At 36.4% G+C, this 20,450-nt stretch overlaps 1 protein-coding gene and 1 pseudogene across 18 annotated transcripts in view; one reads left to right on the top strand and one right to left on the bottom strand.

Moving 5' to 3' along the window:
* Positions 1-20,450, bottom strand: part of VPS13B (vacuolar protein sorting 13 homolog B) — an 861,798-nt gene that overhangs the window by 521,225 nt on the left and 320,123 nt on the right. The gene's annotated exons all lie outside the window — the stretch shown is intronic.
* On the top strand, positions 16,475-17,543 carry LOC129135806 (male-specific lethal 3 homolog; annotated as a pseudogene).

Here is a 20,450-nt window from a genome sequence, read left to right as displayed (position 1 = left end):
GTCAAAACTTCCTTAAGACGCTTTTAATCAGTCAGACAGACATGAGGGATGGACGCAGAGGAGCAGCGGTCTGGCTTCAGAAAAACAGCAGCAATACAAATGCAAAAAGAGAATTGTCACTGGGCACATATATTAAGTGTGTGGTGTGTGTGTGTGTGTGTGTGTGTGTGTGTGTGTGTGTGTGATATTTAATCCTCAAAATAAACCATCCCCATTTTACCAATGAAGAAACTGGGTTTTAGAAAAGCAAAGAAAGTTGCCCATGGTCACATAAGCAGTACAGTCTATCTGACTTCTGCGCCTCTTTCCGTTATGCCATAAAATAATTTAACTAATGTTGATGAAGATTGTTAGTACTTAATTGACAACAAAGTGTTAAGCATTTTACATTTACTGTCTCATTTAATCCACACAGCAACCCTAAAAGATCTTCTTATTACAGATGAGAAAACGGAGACACAGAGAGGCCGAATGACTTTACTAAGACCCTACAGCTATTAAGTACTAAAATGGGGGATCAAATCTAAGTAATGTGGCCACAAGAAGTATACCACTGAACACATCACAACATTGTCACTCACAAAATACACAATTATTTCCTTCTGGAATAAAATAAATGGCTGTTTAATGGGGAGTAAAAACAAACCAAAAAAACTTTATTAGGCACACAAAATGAATAAAAATGCTGGGACAGATGCTATGAAAAGAGACCTAAAAGAGCTTGAGATCTATTAGAAACATAACAGTTTGTTAATCTGAAACATATAGTGACAGAAACCACAAAATAAAATAGAAAAAGTAAAATGACTAGTTACCAACGGTTAATGAAAAAAATAAGATATTAAAAAGGGTAAAATATGATTAATTACAAATAATACCTGACATGGTATAAAAAACATAAGCAACCACTTCAGATACAGCAGGCTGGGAAAGTCAGTGAAAAAGGAGATGAACTGAATCTTTCTGGAGATAGAGGTCTGAATAGGTGAGGTAGAGGAAGAAAGGGCATTCTGATCAGTTTAATAATATTTGCATGAAAATACAGATGCAGAAAAGGAAAATTGTGCTTAGGAGTTGATCAATTAGATTGAATGTAGTGTTTTCACATAGAAGAAATTAACGTAGAAAAGTTGAATTAGCTTTATTCTTCCAGGGTTTTCAAAGCCTAGAGGTGAATAAATATATCTATGTTTCTAGTAAATTAATTACATTTTCTATAATAAATATTTCAGAAAGCAAAAAAAATAGATTTCAAAATAGATAAAGGATAAATACAAAGGAAATTGGATGATTATGACATAGGAAAGGAAGTAAAACAGAAATGAAAGAGCTAATACAGAAAAGGTTGAAGAAAGTATTAAGTCTATAAGTTTGCAATTCATAAAATATTCAATAATACTAGAGATTCTCCAAAGTAATTAATTTTAACTTCCATCGTTGGATAGTACATGTAGTAAAATTATAATATAAAAGTAAAGCTCACCTTTTAAAATTACTTTATCAAAAAAAAAATGGTAAAGATACTTGTTTGTTTGTTTGATTGAGACAGGGTGTCACTCTGTCCCTGAGGCTGCAGTGCAGTGGCCTGAATACAGTTCACTGCAGCCTTGATCTCCTGGGCTCAAGAGATCCTCTCAGCACAGCCTCCCAGTAGGTGGGACCACAGGCATGTGTCACCATGCCCAGCTAATTTTTAAAAATTTTGTAGAGACAGGGTCTCACCAGGTTGTCCAGGCTGGTCTTGAATTCCTGGTCTCCAGCAATCCCCCTGCCTGGGCCTCCCAAAGTGCTGACGTTACAGGTGTGAGCCCCTGCGCCTTGCCCAAGATGCTTGTTTTTAAGTATTTTACTTCTTTTTTAGGGTGGTAAGAGAGAATGTAAAATAATTTATTTAGTGCTTTATGAAAAACTCCTAAATACACCATTTCATTTAAATCTCAGAACTCTTTGAGATATTATTTTATAGAAAAAGAAACATAGTCACAAAGGTATAGTGACAGTCTAAATTACAAGTAAAAGTGCTGAGACTTAAATCAGTTTTCCAGTCTTCGACCTGAAAATTCTTTTTCAGTGTTAATATTAGGCCTCTATTTTCACCCCAATAAAAATTATAATATAAGCAATTAGTTTCTGAAAATTGTGGATAATATTACCTGCACCAGATACAATGATATGACGTGGGTAGCACCCCTAACCTAGGGCAGTGCTTCATTCACTCATCCATCCAACAAATATTTCTTAGGCACCAACTCTATGCCAAGCACTAACAATATAGTAGTTAATAGAGAAATAAAACAAAGAAGCAAACACACAAGAAAACATCAGATTGTGACAAGTATAATTATAATAATTATAAGTAATAGAAAAGAGAACAACTGGATGACATATTAATATTGAGTGGTCACAAATGCCTATGAAACTGATATGTGAGCTGACATACGACCAGTCAAGTACAAAACAGTAAGACAACCAAGCAAAACAAAAGGCACAGCTAGAACAACAGCCCTAAATAGGAACATACTTGGTATGAAGGAAAGGGCAGAGTCAGATTCATTTAGAGAGGTAGGTAGGGTTTTTTGTTGGTTGGTTGGTTTCTTTTTGAGATGGAGTCTCACTCTGTCTCCAGGCTGGAGTGCAGTGGCGCTATCTAGGCTCACTGCAACCTCCGCCTCCCAGGTTCAAGCGATTCTCCTGCCTCAGCCTCCTGAGTAGCTGGGATTACAGGCACGTGCCACCAGGCCTAGCTCATTTGTGTATTTTCAGTAGAGACGGGGTTTCACCATGTTGGCCAGGATGGTCTCGATCTCTTGACCTCATGATCTACCCGCCTCGGCCTCCCAAAGTGCTGGGATTATAGGTGTGAGCCACCACGCCCAGCCGGTAGGGGATTTTTAAGTTAAGAAAAGCAGTTGGAATTTTTAATTCACAATATGAAAAGAGGGGGCTTTAATAGGGGAATGGCATAAGCTGATTTACATTAAAGGGGAAAAATCACTCCAAGTGAGATAGAATGTTAACAGAGTAAGCTTAGATTATTAGAACTTAAGTGGTACAGCAGTTCTTAACCTTTTCCTTGCCCTAAATGCCTGAGGGAAATTATATTCCCCAACAAATAATGGCAATGGAGTTAAAACTCCTTGCCCCCTTTCAGAAGGTCTGTTCTAACAGAATTATAGATAGTACTCTTCCAAAGCTTACTCTCCAACTCCCTTTCTCCCATGACTAGGTTTTTTGTTTGTCTGTTTTTTATATAATTTATTTTTCTCTCCCTAGGCTAAAAATCCACTCTGAGTGTTGCTCGAATCAGAGCTGGATTTTTTGTCTCAAAAGACTGCTGGGGCCTTGCATGTGGCTCCTATAATCCTAGGACTTTGGGAGGCTAAGGTGAGAGGATCGCTTGAGCCAAGGAGTTCAAGACCAGCCTAGGCAATACAGCGAGACAAAGAAATTTTTTAAATACAAAATAAAACACTATTGAGCCTTGGCCTCACTAAATATTCTAAATATTCTTGGTATTTTAATAACTTTGAATTCTGAATAGAGGCAGCTAAAAAGACATCTCCATAAATAACCAGAATGAATTTCTAAAATAATATAGTTTGTCCTATATATAAGAAAATTCTAAACAGAACCATAATAGGATATTTCCATTTAAAAATCCAATTTTGACATGCTTTCTAAATGTAAAAAAATTTTATGCAGTTTTAGAACAAATAAAGTTATATAAATTCCAGGCACATGAACATACTAAAGACATCTATAGAAAATTAAAACCACTCTCAGGAATCTGATGAAACAGCAAATTTTAGTTTAAGTTTCCCATTTCTTTGTATCCTGGGATATTTGTTCTTTATTGTTTAGAAAGCACAGACTTTGAAATACCAAAAAAAAAAAAAAAAAAAAAAAAGGCAGGGGGAGGGGGCTACAGTAGAATGCTCACAACGATTTTCCCTACAAGTTGTAAATTTTCAACTATTAAGAGTGAAAAATCACTTCCCAACTTGAACCAAATATTTCCAAATACTATCCAAGTCTCAGAAAGCAAATGTTTCTATTTTTATTACCCTAAACAAGGATTATTTGTAGTTATAACATGTTACAAAATCAGGAAATAAGACTTAAATCCCCTTTTCTTATAACAAGAAGGGTAATACAACAAGTTATTTTGTTAATCATGGATCTGATAATTTTGGAAATCAATTCAACCACATTTAATTATAAATGACACATTTATATACCATAAAGCTTTATAGAATGCAAAACACAATTACATAAAATCATAGACAATATTATGTAATAATACAGTGTAGTCTTCGAAGTTTTTATTTTTCATAATAGTTTTTACTTCTACAAGTCAGTAAAGAGCCTTCATCAAGGATATGAAATCTAAGACTTCTTTGGAAATATGTTCAGTCACTTTGGGGGGAAAACAGAATTTTGGCAAAACTTAAGGTCAAATAAATGGAATGACAATAAGCAGATCCAGGAATGCATCTAGTGCTATTTTTTCTTAATAAGTGATAACATAAGCAAACAAGTGCTGGGTATTCTGTTTTTTTTTTTTTTTGAAAGAAGTCTGTCTGCTCTAGTAAGAATGTATCTCCTCAAATAAGCACTTCAATTTACATGTAAGGTGTGCCTTCAAAATTGATGAGCCGATTTTTATTTGTCCTGAAATTAATAATCCCTTAATCCTTTACAACACACTGCTCCACAATGTCAAAGGATTAGAATACTGAGGTTTCTTCTAACTCTACGTGGTTAAATGTTTCACCACATAAGTTTCAGTCATGCAATTTTCCTCAGAATACAGTCACTACATCTGCTTTTCTTTTAACAGTTTTTTCCAAGGACTGATACATGGTTGACTATCAAGAACATAAGTGTGGTCGGGCGTGGTGGCTCACACTGGTAATCCCAGCACTTTGGGAGGCCAAGGTGGGTGGATCACTTGAGATCAGGAGTTCAAAAACAGCCTGGCCAACATGGTAGAACCTTGTTTCTATTAAAAATACGAAAAAATTAGCCAGGCATGGTGGAACATGCCTCTAATCCCAGCTATTTGGGAGGATGAAGCACAAGAATTGCTTGAATCTAGGAGGCGGAGGTTGCAGTGAGCCAAGATTGTGACACTGCACTCCAGCCTGGGTCTGGAGCGAGACTCTGTCTCCAAAAAATAATAATAATAATAAGTTTTTTGTTTGTTTTTAAGTAAATCCATTAGAACTTAAAGTCTGGAAGAAAAAGCATTTAATCAAACTATGCTATTATTGCATACAATTTTTACAATTTGCCTTTTGGAAAAGACATTCCAAAAAAAACTGTTTGTTTGTTTTTTTTTTTTTTTTTTTTTGAGATGGAGTTCTGCTCTTGTTGCCCAGGCTGGAGTGCAATGGCACGATCCTGGCTCACAGCAACCTCCGCCTCCCAGGTTCAAGTGATTCTATGGCCTCAGTCTCTTGAATGTCTAGGATTAGAGGCGCCTGCTACCATGTCCGGCTAATTTTTGTACTTTTAATAGAGACAGGGTTTCACCATGTTGGCCAGGCTGGTCTCGAACTCCTGACCTCAAGCGATCTGCCCACCTCAGTGCTGGGATTACAGGCGTGAGCCACCGCACCCAGCCAGGTATTTTCTTTTACTTGTTAGTCAAAGCTCAAGTTTTCCTGGTCATATACATTTTTCTTTCATCTTTTAAAACTCAACTTTATTCTTATTACCCCTCATTTCTTGTAATAATCTCTATGGGACTATTTATGACATAAGAGATCACCATGCTGTGTAAGATGGCTGCAGAAAAAAACAGACTAGGAACAAAGTGATGGAACTCTTCAGAAAAGAAACTGGATGAGGTCATTTCACTTGTGTAATGCCTGCCTGCTACCAGTAATAGGAGTTAATAGGGCTCTATACATTAGAAATTATTGGAAACAAAATCACTCAAGGGGAGGACTGCCTATTACTGGTATAACTTTGAAATTAGAAGTTTTAAATTATGAAGGTGGACCCATTTCGGTAGCTTCCACTCTATTTCCTCTATAAATGTTGGAATGCTATGATTCCACAGGAGAAGGGCAAGAAAAATGATCCATTTAATATAACACAAGCCTAAGCAGTTACAGCTTTATTCTAAAGGAGGTTAACATCAGCCAAGCACCTTTATGAAGATGAACTGAGAATTCTCTCTTCCAGACTCCCAAGAGTACTTTCATCCCTCATAATACTACCATACTGATTTATTAATAACATATATGTCTCTTTTCCCTTCTGGATATTAAGATATTTGATAATTTATTCGTCCATTTATCTACCATCCACAGACAACAGCAAAACATCTCCATCATAACAGAACTCATAACAAAGGTTTACTGAACAACTATCATATGTCAGCTTTCCTTAAAACTCACATTTAATGGAAATAGTTAAACAAGTACACATGATATCATGTAGTATAAGTAAGATGTATATTTGTTATTTATACTACATCTGATACTAGTAATTTATTATATAATAAAATAATAGAATAAGTATAAATGAAACACTATGCAAAAATTCCTAAGTCTCCCAGGTGGTGACCACATTTTGAGAGAGGTAATGTTTGATCTGTGTCAAGAAAGCTCAGCCAGTATTTTCCAGACTAAAAAGGGATTCCAGAAAGAAAGGTGAACACATTCGAAGATACCAAGAAATGAAAATAAACACACACACATACACACACACACACACACACACTCTCTCTCTCTCGAGGAAGGAGAAAAGAAATGAACATAATATAAACTGGTCAAGAAGGTGACAGTTGGAGTTAACTTTAAGTTTAAACTTTCCTTTTCAGAACCATAAAAGGTTTTGAAGCATAGGAATTATCTAATCCGAATCTGTGTAGGAAAAGATAGATACATGAAAGGGATTGATTAACTAGAGACAGAGAAACCTGACATAAGGCAACAAACGCTGTAAAATAAACATAATTAAGAGAAAAGATACATTTAGGTACTGATTTGTTGGCAAATGGCCTTATTTCAGAATAGCATTTTCAATTCAAAAATCTATTTCTCCAATAAAATAAATTATAAAAGGTAGGGGAAGTCTCCCTGGGAAAAGTTAAGAAGAAAATCTGCACTTCTTATTTTTTGTTTAACATTACTGTGTTTCTTTTATTCTAAAAATACTGAAATAATTTTATAATTTAAAATGATATCTATTTGAATATGAACAGTACTAAATAACTAAAATTAATTTCAAGGTAACTCAAAATATTACATATTACAATCTCCTGATTCATACTACATATTATAATTCATTTTACATATTACATATACATATAATTCATATCATATATAATTCATATTGCATATCATATATACATATTATAATTACATATTGCATATTCATATTACAATCTCCTGATTCATTTACCTCCTGCCATCACACAGTTTCACTTTACAAATCCTATCCAAGTGATTTATTTTAGTTACTAACCTATTTATCTATGTAATTATTTTAAATTTTTTATTGGCTATATTATTTTTCATTGCATCTTTGTGCAAATCAGAAACCCATGTTAACTTTAATACTTCTCACTTGGTGACTGCCACATATCAACAGCATCACTAAATCCTGAAAATTTTACCTCCTAAATTATCATCAAACCTCCCTACTAAGATCAAACTCCTATTTCTCTCTCATAAGAACTGCTACAATATTCTCTTTACTGGTCAAGCAACACTCACTCTCATGCATACATTTACTCATCATACCAGTTCTCCACACTGCAACCAAAATGATCTTTGCAAAACACATTCTGATCCTGTTAATACCAGTATTGCCCCTTTCAATGGCTTACCATTGCTTTAAAGATGAAAACCTGAAACCTTACACGGAACACAAGTCTCCACAGATTGTGGCCACTGTTTCAATACAGCATTATCTTGCACTACTTTCTCTGGAGCTCTCTCCCCTCCTTTACTTCCTCCTACTCACCAAATTATTTCTCCCCCTTCCTTCTGTTTGAAAAGCCATCATCTTGACCAAGTTAATGCCTACACGAATTCCTTCATATCTAATCTCAAACTTCACTTATTGAAGAAAGTTTTCTGTGATCTTCCAAACCAACAGAACCTCTGACTGTATAATCTCATAACACTGATGTATCTCTCTTCTGTGATGTTTACTGCAATCGCAATTTTATATGTGTGATTTCTTGTCCTTCCCACTCATATGCTCTATGATGGTTAAGTATCAGATATTTCTATATATTTTTGCCATCCACTGTATCTTTGCCACTCCACCGAAAACAAGTGACTTAAGTATAAAAAATACGTATATACTGAAATAAATTAACACCATGTAGAGAATACAAAGTATTTAAAATCTTCCTCCCTCCCCTCTAACCACCAGAAACAGCCACCATTAATATTCTGCTGCATATTCTCGAAGACTTTTTTTCAACGATTATAGAAAAGTATGTATCTATAATTATATATTTTTAAACACTGAATCATAATTAGGGTTGCCAGATTTAGCAAATAAAAATACAAGATGATCAGCTACATTCAAATTTCAGATTAACAATAAAAGCGTGTCCCAAACATTATTTGTTGTTTATCTAAAACTCAAATTTAACCAGGCATCATGTATTTTTACCTGGCAAGTCTAATCATAAAATACATACTGTGCTAAATGTGATTTTCTCCATTATGGATTCTAGATTTAGTTTTTGGTACATTTGTGGGGGATCTTAAGTTGTACCTCCAATAAGAAACTATTAGTCTGAGTAGTAAAAGAAAGAAAAAGCATGCTATTTTCAAATATAAAAAATATCTCATATCCTTTAAAAATATATTTCTATTCTTTTAGTGAGTCATGAAGTAATCCATTTCAAGTACGAAAAACTGACATACTTGAAGTGTTATAAATTTTCTCAGAATAATATTCAAAGTGGGCAATTGGCAGCATGTTTTCATGCTACAAAAAAACTCCTCCAATTCAATTTCATGTGCGTTTAAAAAAAAATAAATTATTTTAACTATATATTAACATTGTATCATTAAAATTATGGGAGGAAACAAGTGATTTATACTTAAGAACAAAACACTATAAATTACTGAAAAATAAAGGCATTTGTTAGGTAGTTCCTCCTTATAAGTAATGATTGTACTTTATTATTCCATGAAGATAAAATGATATGACCAATCTTATATCATTTAAAGCAAACTTTAAAATGTTAATGTCAACACTAATCCTCTGATCAAAATCACCATATTTGACTTTTAGAATAGATAGTTGTTTTAAATGGTTCCACAGGGAAACTAACATCATCTAATTTATGTCCATGATGTTTAGCACTGCAGAGGTAAAACAAATAACTTGTGCATGTCATCTGAAAAGTTTATTTTCATGACTGCTTTATTTAACAATCTTGATTTCATCTATAATCACAAATGCAATGTGCTAAATATGGGCTAGAAAGCGAGTTTATTTTGTTAGCAACTTAAAAACATAGGCCATAAAATTGATTTTTGTACGAAATAGAGAACTCTTATGGCAGGCATACTCTATTAGTAACCCTGTTGCAGAAAGCCCTCCAGTGTGCAGAAATATCATGTGGCATCAGTCCTGTGCCAAAAGGCCAAGGTGACCATGAGCTAACTGGAGTCAACAAGTATATCCACTATGACCTCCTAGAAAAGAAAATTAACAGTGTTAACAAATGATTGAACCAGGCTCTGATCCTCTTGGAGATCATGTATGGATACCTAGATGACCCCAGGCAACTGAACAGAGTAAGATGTACCTGCATAGGCATTCAGGATACTATGGACCGTATGGCCACAGTGCAGTTCATAAGCAGAGAGGTGGCCAAATGGCCATATCATCCACCATCCACTGTGATCACCAGACAAGGCTCAGCTCAGGGAAAAGAAAGGTCTGTGCCAGGCCAAGGACATAAATCAGAAAGTATAATTTCCTAGCAACTGCAGATGTGAACTACAGTGTGGGCTTTTAGAAGATGGACCTAGAATCAATCACCAGATCATTCTTGAAAGCTACATATACCCCAGGATACTTCTTATTCCACTACTCCCACACCTCAATAGTGGTGGCTTGCAGAGCATATACACTGGAGCTGGGGAGGCTGATGCAGTGGACGGCAGGATTGAAATTATTTAGGAGTTGAAGTGCCACAAGATGAATGGTGTGAAGCTGACAGGCACAATCTCAAGCTAGATCTGATCCACAGATGTGATCCTGAAGGTGGCACACGCGTACTGTGGAGTACCAGCAGCCTAGCATACAGCCCATCTCATACATTGGCCTGATGATAATCTGAACACGGGTGTAGAAATTGGGGCCCTCAGTGTTCTCTTAGAACCACAGAATAAAGCAATAACTGGGTAAGACAGGCTAAGGAGACAATGCCAATCCAAGATAAAAGCAAGGATCACTTGGTACCTGACCCTGATTGCCATTATAAATGACAGGTAAAAATTAACCTCAACAAGCTGAAGCCCCATGTAAATAAGCCCTTTACCCCGACCTAGCCCACACTGTGGAAGAAGTAGGTACTGTGGTGGAGAAGGAGGGATGGCCTTTGGACATCAAAGTGGGTCTGATCAACAGCTGTACCAACTCAAGCTATGAGGACATCAGGTGCTCAACAGCTATGGCCAAGCAAGTGCTAGCTCATGGGCTCAAGTGCAAGTCACAGTTCACCACAGCACTGGGATCTAAGCAGATCTACACTAATATTGAGCATAAGAGTTATTCACAGATCCCATAGGATATGGCAGGCATTGTCCTGGCCACTGTCTGTGGCCCCTGCATTGGCCAGTGGAACAGGTAGGACATAATAAAGATGGAGAAAAATGCAATCTTCACCTCCTACAAGAGGAACTTGACAGGCCACAATAAAGCAAACCTGAGGCCCAAGCCTTCATCATGTCCCTAGAGATCCTCAAGCCCTGGCCATTTCTGTCACCATCAACTTCAACCAAGAGATTTACTTCCTGACAACCATGTATGGGAAGAAGTACAAATTGGAGGCTCCAGATGCAGATGAGCTTCCCTAAGCAGAGTTGACTCCAGGAAGGACAACTACCAGCACCCCTACCACAAGGATATCAGTAGGCAGAGGGTGGATATGAGCACACCCAACAAGTGCCTACAGCTCCTGGAGCCTTTTGACAAGTGGGACGGCAAAGACCTGGATGACATACAGATTCACATATCCTTACAAAAGTGAAAAGGAAGCATACCACTCACTACATTTTGAATATTGGCATATGGTTCAAGTTATTGAGGCACCAGTACAACATCTCCAATAACCTGCTTATTGGTGCCATAAACACTGAAAACAATAAATGCCAACTCCTTAGGTAATGTTGTCACCAGGAGAAGGCCCACTACTGTAAGAAACATGCCATCAGATGGATGGTTATCACAGATGAGAGCCATGGCAAGCTGGGAGCATATAGCACTAGAACCCTGCCACCTTGGGAGACAGGGCATCATCATCAAGAGCTTTACCAGGATCCAGGAAACTAGCTTCAAGAAGCCAACCTGCTGTCCCTTACCTTTACTGACATGACAAACTATAAGATCTACCCTGTGTGTAATCTCATCATCCAAGGCTGGAAAGGCTTTGCCCTGTCAAGCCCCTCAAATGTATCATCAAGAACTCCAAGAGGATTCAGGAAACCATCCTCCTGAACCACGAACTTCTACAAGACCCTGATTCAATGGTTCCATGTTGGCAGTGCTCTGAACAGAATGATGGAGCTATAGTACTGAGCTCTAAGCTCATCCAACCACTGCTCTGCCTGCCCACCTGCCTGCCCACTCGGCTATCTGAATCCAGCTCAGGTGCCACAAGTGTAGTTCCTTGTGTGTGTCATGAGAATTGGATCTGATCCAGCTATGGCCTTCTGCTCTAAGATGGTATGGCTAGACACTTCTCCCTGCCCTCGCCTCCCTTGACCTGAAGAATAACTCATGGTTGGAGGGGTTCTTAATTTTCAGCCCCTTGCCTTCCGGTTTTCAGTTTGATTCAGATCTTGAGCAGCTCCATGCAACTGTATTTATTTTTGATGACAAGACTACCACCTAAAGAACTTTTTCTCCTGCCTCATTATTTCACTGGTGACTGAAGAATTTTAAATAACCTTTTGCTCATGTAGGGAAAATAAGAAGCTTAACTTCACAAAAAGTGTATATAAGAAAAGGGGCATAAAAAAATAGCACAGACAATTTTAAGTCAAAGTCAAAGTTCTACTCACTGTTTTATATGGCTTACAAACAATGGTTTTACAATTTTAAATAATTGAAAAAAAGAAAAAATATATAATAATGTGTATATGTGAAAGTTACACAAAATACCACCAAACTCATTTCTTTATATAGCCCATGGTTGGTGTTGCACTACAATGACAGAATTCAGCAGTTGCAATAAAGGCTGTATGGCCTACAAAGCCTAAAATAGTTACTATGTGGTCCTTATAGAAATAGTTTGCCAGCCCCTGATTTTGAAAAAGAAGGTTAAGGTGGGCAGATTTGCTCTAGAAGACACCAAGAACTATAACACTTCAGTAATTAAGACATCGGTATAAAAATAAGGAAAAAGAAAAGGAAGCAGACTAAAGAGCTCAGAAACAGAGCAATGCATACCTAGCATACTATAGTATTGCATACCTAGCATTGCATACTATAGCAATGATGGCTTTGTAGGTTAAGGAGAAAAGATAAACTATTCAAGAAATTGTACAAGGAGAACTAGCTATCCATACAAGGAAAAAAATGGATCCCTAACTAACACCAAAGAATGAGGTGGGCAAGACTCAATTCCTAAATGAAAAGAGGAAAACTTGGAAAACTTGAAAATATTTTTTAAAACATGCAGAATATCTTTAAAATTTCAAGGTAGAAAAGGATTTCTTCAACAAGCCACACAAAACACAAACCGTAAAAGAAAAGACAGATAAATCTGACTACTTTAATACTGAAATTTCCCATGCATCAAAACTCATTATATAAAAAATTGGAAAGCAAGCCACACATATAATTGCCAAGAATTAGAATCTGCAATATAAAAAATTGTACAAACCAATGAGGAGAAAAAAACTAACTGGAAAAAAAAAGAGGAACATCTGAGTAACCTGAAAAAAAAGTTCAAATTCACTAATAACCAGGGAAGGGCAAAATAAACCTGCAATGACTTAGCATTCAGATCAGCAAAAATCCATATAAGTCTCACAATACAAATATGGGTGAAGACATAATATGAAGTAACAAGAAGTCTCTTGCTCTTCTAAAGGAAATATAATGTGGTACTGCTACTTTAGAGTAATTTGGCAATATCCAATAAAGTAAAAGACATACCTACCCTATAACTCAGCAATTTCAACCTAAGTATAGACCAAGAGAAATTCGAAAACACATCAATAAGGAAACAATATACTTTGTCTAGACTAATATTGAGGAGCTTTCCCCTATGTTTTCTCCTAGTAGTTCTACAGTTTCAGGTTTTATATGTCTTTAATCCATTTTTGACTTGATTTTTGTATATGGTTTGAGATAAGGATCCAATTCCATTTTTGTGCATGTGCACAGCCAGTTTTTCCAACATTTAATGAAGAGACTATCCTTTCCTCATTATGCATTTTTGCCATCTCTGCTGAAAATCAATTGACTATAAATGAGTGGGTTTGTTTCCAGGCCTTCTAACTTGTTCCATTGATCAATGTATTTGTTTTTATACCAGTATCATCCTGTTTTGATAACAATAGCTTTATATGTTTTGAAATCAGAGAGTTGGATATCGTCATTTTGTTCTTTTTGGTCAAGACCGTTTTGGCTATTTGAGGTCTTTTGTGGGTTTGTAAGAATTGTTTTTTCTATTTCTGTGAAAAACAACACTGGACTTCTGATAGGGATTGCACTAATCTGTAAATCGTTTTGGATAGTACACATGTTTTCATAATATTGATTCTTTCAATCCATAAATACAGGATATCTTTATATTAACCTATGTTTTCTTCCATTTCTTTCATCAGTGTTTTATAGTCTTCAGAATGGTTTTACAATTTTAAATGATTGAAAAAACATTTCATTGCCTGGGTTTAATTTATACCTACTTTTGTTGTTGTTGCTGTTGTTGTTGCTATTGTAAATTGAATTGCTTTCTTAATTTCCTTTTCGGATAGTTTGTTATTAGTGTACAGAAATGCTACTAATTTTGTACGTTGATTTTGCATTCTGCAACTTAAAGCACAGGCAATAATAACCACAAAAATAGACAAATGCATGGCATCGAACTAAAAAGCACAGCAAAGGAAGCAATTAACAAAGTGAAGCAAACCCACAAAATGGAAAAAAATATTTGCAAAGCATATATCTGATAAGGGGTAATATATAAAAAACTCAACCCAATAACAAGAAAACAACCTAATTGAAAAATGGGCAATCAGCCGGGAGCAGTGGCTCACCTGTAATCCTAGCACTTTGGGAGGCCGAGGTGGGTGGATCATGAGGTCAAGAGATTGAGACCATCCTGGCCAACATGGTGAAACCCTGTCTCTACTAAAAATACAAAAATTAGCTGGGCATGGTGGTGCGTGCCTGTAGTGCCAGCTACTCAGGAGGCTGAGGCAGGAAAATCACTTGAACCTGGGAGGCGGAGGTTGCAGTGAGCCGAGATTGTGCCACTGCACTCCAGCCTGGCGACAGAGCGAGACTCCCGTCTCAAAAAAAAAAAAGAAAGAAAAATGGGCAATAAACCTGAACATTTGCCATTTGTGTCTCTCAAAAGAAGACCTACAAAAGGCAAACAGGTACATGAAAAAAATGCTCAGCATCACTAATCAATAGGGAAATGCAAACTAAAACCACAATGAGAAGTCACCTAATACCCATTAGAAAGGCTTTTATCAAAAAGATGAAAGATGACAGGTATTAGTGAGGATTCAGAGAAAAGGGAAATCTTGTACATAGTTGCTAGAGATGTAAATTAATACAGCCATTATGGAAAACGGTATGGAGGTTCCTCAAAAAACTAAAAATAAGATTACCATATGGCTCAGTAATCCCACTTCTGGGTATATAACCAAAGGAACTGAAATAAATATATCAAAGGGATATCTGCACTGCCATGTTCACAGCAGCACTATTCACAATAGACAAGATATGGTATCAGCCTAACTGGCTATCAACGGATAAACTGATTTTTTTAATGCAGTATATATACACAATAGACTACTATTCAGCCTTAAAAAGTAAATAAAAGTTTGTCATTTTGCAACAACATAGATGAACCTGGAGGACATTATACTAAGTGAAATAAGCGAGGCACAGAAAGATACACCATATGATCTCACATGTATGTGAAATCTAAAAAAGTTGAACTTGTAGAAGTAGCACAGAATGATGGTTACCAGAGGCTAGAAAGATGTGAAGAGAGGGAATGGAAATTCTTGAACAAAGAGTACAAAGCTTCAGACAGAGAGGAGGCATAAGTGTTGAGATCTATTGTACAATAAAGTGACTGAAGTCAATTAATAATGTAGTATGTATTTCAAAATAATGCAGAGAGTAAATTTCAAATGTCTCACCATGAAAAAGGATAGGTAAACGACATGACAGATATGTTAATTGTCTTGATTTAATCATGCCACATTGTATACAAATATCAAGACATCACGCTGTGCCCCATATATGTATACAATTATGATTTGTCAATTAAAAATAGTAATTTTTTAAATAATAAAGAGTATACAATCTAAAATTGTTTTACCAAATTCTAAAAATAAATCATCAGCAATAAAAATAATTGCAGTACATTGTATTCATAAAACTGGAATTACTACATAGCAATTAAGTGCCTAAATTAAGAATTATAGAACTCAAAATGGAAAACTCTCCCAGCCCCAGTCGGGAGCCTTGTGTCTGCGCTGTCCAGGCCAGGCTGCGGTTTGGCCTTGCAGCTAGTGGAGGAGGCCTCTTGACTATGGTCTCTATTTTGCGTTAAATCTTCTTTCCTCCTGTGCAGCCCAGTGCCACGTGGGCTCTGGTGGGACGCCTGGGGGTTTGACCCAGATTGCTGATGTTATTGGTGGGAAAGACAAAAAAGGCAGAAAGATCCCAGAATATCTAATACATTTTAATAGTTGGAACGGAAGCTGTGATAGATGGGCAGCCAAAGATCACGTACACTGTAATACAGGTGCAAATCAAGGATGACAGCATGAATTGGCAAGAAAAACTGCAGCTCACCTGAGAAGCACAGGAAGAAGGAAGTGCTGCAGGCTGTCTGGCATCAAATCTGTCTAAAAAAGCCCCCCAGTTGAAGACAAAGATGAAAATGCTGAAAATTCAATAAGCAGTTCTCCAACAGTAGTGAAGACAAGGATGAAAAATAAGTGAAGGAAGTGTTATTGAAGAAGAGACTTAAGTGCAAGAACTGGAGCTGTAAACAGAAAGGGAAATGGAAGAAAGAATAGTAACTATAGAAATCCCCGAAGTTCTGAACAAGCAGCTTGAGGGTGATCGTTACTACATTAACAGAAGGAAACAGTTAATGAGACTTCCATGACAGACCAACATCATAATGATTTTGGTGTCCTACGAGAAGCATTTTGCTATCAACACAGCTTTTTCAGCCAGTGAGAGGCCTTGCCACCACCACACTATGCGGCACACCAACATGAAGGTGCATTATAATAATTCCCAGCAGAAAAGAATGCTGACCTTTGTAAGGAGATGGTGGATGGGTTAAGAATAACCTTTGATTACACTACCGCATCAGTTATAATCTATCCATGGGAATAAGCTCAGTATAAAAAGGTGACTTCAGCTAAGTGTTTTCTTTCAATTACGGAAAGCACCACAGACAATAAAATGAGCCAGGGGGAGCTCTCTCCCAGCCCACCTTTGTTGAATCCATCCACACCACGGTCCACAGAGAGTCAGACAACCACAGCTGAACCAGCCACCCACAAAAGGCACAAAGCCAAGCCGGAAGCAGTGCAGGCTCTGAGGCGGTCCGCGTGCCACACCACCAACTGCAACAGGCTGGCTGAGAGCAGGCGTCACTTCGTCCAAGTGCCGGCAGCAGGCCACATCTACTAGCACGCCCCAGGCTGCTCCTGAACCTGGAGAACAAAACACCTGTGCATCATCTTCAACTATTCCTCAGCCTCTTAGCAAGGAAGAAAGTGCTGCATTTACTGGCTTTGAAGGGAAAAGAACTAATTAAATAAATGAGGTCCTCTCGTGGAAGCTTGTGCCTGATAATTACCACCCAGGTGACCAGACACCTCCACCCCCTTCACATTTATGGGGCACAACATTTGCTGTGACTTTTGGTAAAACTTCCAGAAATCCTTGGAAACATGTCCTAGTCTGAGAAGAATCTGAAGGCTTTATTGAAACACTTTGATCTTTTCTGAAGTTTTTAGCAGAATATATACCATGATGATTTCTTCCCAGAGTTGGCTTATGTTGCTGCCTATGAGGCATATTATAGCACCTAGAAACCCCCGGCAATTTATTAAAGGGTCTGTAACAACAACTCCTCCATCTAGCTTTGCACTCTGGGTTCCAACTGTTCCAACTAACAAGGTGCTGGGTCTTATTTACCCAGAGCACAAAAGCAACACCACGTGGGGACTCTGGCAGAGGTGGGCCCTGTTGTTTCAGTTGCCCACATAACTATAGTTATTCTGTTAGGAATTACTTCCTGGGTGTCCGAAAGTGCTCTGACAAGATACTTGCTACTAAGGAGGCTATCTGTGATGGCAGAAAAAAAGGGCAACTGTGTTCACAGTGAAATGTTCATGAAAGTATACATAGGTTAGGCCATTTCACTAGATGTTGGAGTTAGTAAGCAGAAACCACATTGTTTTGTTATTTGTTGGCATTAAACAAAAATTTTTTGCAAGCTATTTTTATTCTATTGATGAGACTGAGCAACTCTGTCCAATAAATTTTAGTTTATATTTGGAAACCGCAAAGTAGTCTCAAAGTATTATAGAGAGAATTGGGGGAAAAAATGCAGCTATACATTTGCTTCTAACAGTGAAATATGATTTTTGGTGACCTAAAGAAAGCACTGCCTTTCTTGTTTGAGATTTTACAGCATACTTTGTTGTGCAATGTTATGGTTCCCTTTCTGTAAAACATTACTTTTAGTGACCTAAATAAAGCCTGTCTTGTTTGAAAAAAACTGGAAAAAAAAAAACTGACGTGGTTTGGATCTGTGTCTCCATCAAATCTCATGTCAAACTGTAATCTCCAGTGTTGGAGGTGGGGCCTGGTGGGAGGTGACTGGATCATGGGATGGATTTCTCATGAATGGATTAGTGCCATCTCCCTGTGTACTGTCCTCATGATAATGAGTGAGTTCTCATGAGATCTGGTCATTTAAAAGTGTGTAGCACTCCCCCTCCATTCTCTCTTTCTCCTACTCCACCTCCACCTTCCCCCATGATTTTAAGCTTCCTGAGGCCTCCCTAGAAGTCAACCAGATGCCAGCATCATGTTCCTGTACAGCCTACTGTGAGCCAATCAAACCTCTATTCTTTATAAGTTACCCAGTCTCAGGTATTTCTTTATAGCAATGCAAGAACGACCTAATACAAAAACTCTTCCAAACTTAATATTAAATAAATGTTCAAAAGAATACAAATAGCAAACAAATCAAAACATGCAAAACAATATGAAACTTAAATATTTTTAAAATGATACATATATATGTGCATATATATATATACTAAAAGTATTTACAGGCACAGGAATAATAATCTCTAACTTTAGAATAGTGTCCAACTCTGATATGGTGAAACAGGAGAAAGATCATCATGAGGAAATTTAAAAATTGACTTTCTTTTTGATCTGTGATACTCATTATATTATTCTCTATTTGTATGTCTGACATACCTCATAATAAAAAAGAAATAATCACTGATCTACCACAGATAGAGTAGGAGAATACATGTCTTCCTGTATGTAATGGAACTCATTATTAATCAAAGATACTAAAATTTTATCATGGTAACAACCACTGTTAATTAATAAAAATTATAAGAATGTCTAAGCTTCAAAACAAAATTCTGCAACATATAAACGATTGAGAGGCACTGAATTTCAAAATAATGCTTCCATGTATAAGCAACATAAGGTAACAAAATAATCTGACATTGTTTTCATTAACTATAACATTGAATGCATTTTTATATGTTAGGCAAAATAAAAGCTAAAATTAAATATAATGTGCTCAGAAGAGGCTTTAACATGTGAATCACATACCGTCAAAACTGTCAATTCTTAGAAGTCACATCTTATTTTCTCAGTAAGTATAATTATATAAATTTTGAAATATAAATATATCCTTACAGAAAAATATTCTGTGGGTACCCTAACAGATTATATAAAGAATAAAATGGAATGTAGTATGCAAGAAATAAGTACAAAAGCCTCATGAGAAAAAGACCCAAAAAAATGATGAGATACACTACGTTCAAGGATTAAAGACTCAATATTGTCAAAATGTCCATTTTGTTCTTCAAGATTATCTACAAATTCAATGAAATCCCAATCAAAATTCTAACAGGTGTTTTTAATAGAAACTGACCAGTTGATAATAAAATATAGAAAGAAAACAAAAAACATATAGTACTTTATATAATCTTTTTAAATAGCAAAATTAGAGGACTCGTATTACCTGATTCGAAGATTTGGTATATAGCCCCAGCAAACAAGACCATGGTAACTGGCATGACCATGGACAAACAGATTAAAAAACCAGAATAGAATTCCAGAAATAAAATCATGCATATGTTGTCTATTGATTTTCAACAAACATGCCAGGGCACTGAATGGGGAAAGTCTTTTCAACACATGATGCTTTAATAACTGGATAAATGAGAAAAAAAATCCAAAAACTTGATCTTTACCTCACAGCTATTTATAAAACTTGATTTTTTGAATCACAGAATTAAAAGCAAAACTATAAGCCTTTTAGAGGAAAATATAGAAGGATATCCTGGATTTCATAGAGAATTCCAAAAAAGCACTAATCATAAAAGCACTAATCACTAAAAAATTGATAAATGTGAATTTACCAAGGTATTAAAATTTTATTCTTTGTAAAACATTGTTATGAAAAAGAAAAAACAAAGAAAAGACTAAGAAAATATATTATCCACACATATAGCTGACCTGTATTCAGAATATAAAAGGAACTCTTACAATTCAATTAAAGACAAACCATTAACATAAAATGGGCAAAAGACTGTCAAGTCTTTTTTTTTCCCCTTAGGAATCTTTTTTATTATACTTTAAGTTTTAGAGTACATGTGCACAACGTGCAGGTTAGTTACATACGTATACATGTGCCATGCTGGTGTGCTGCACCCATTAACTCGTCATTTAGTATTAGGTATATCTCCTAAAGCTATCCC

This window comes from Pan troglodytes, chromosome 7 (genome assembly GCF_028858775.2).
Source record: "Pan troglodytes isolate AG18354 chromosome 7, NHGRI_mPanTro3-v2.0_pri, whole genome shotgun sequence".
NCBI classification, from domain to species: Eukaryota; Metazoa; Chordata; class Mammalia; order Primates; family Hominidae; genus Pan; species Pan troglodytes.
The sequence above is the reverse complement of the archived record's forward strand: the minus strand, read 5'-3'. Positions and strand labels throughout refer to the sequence as shown.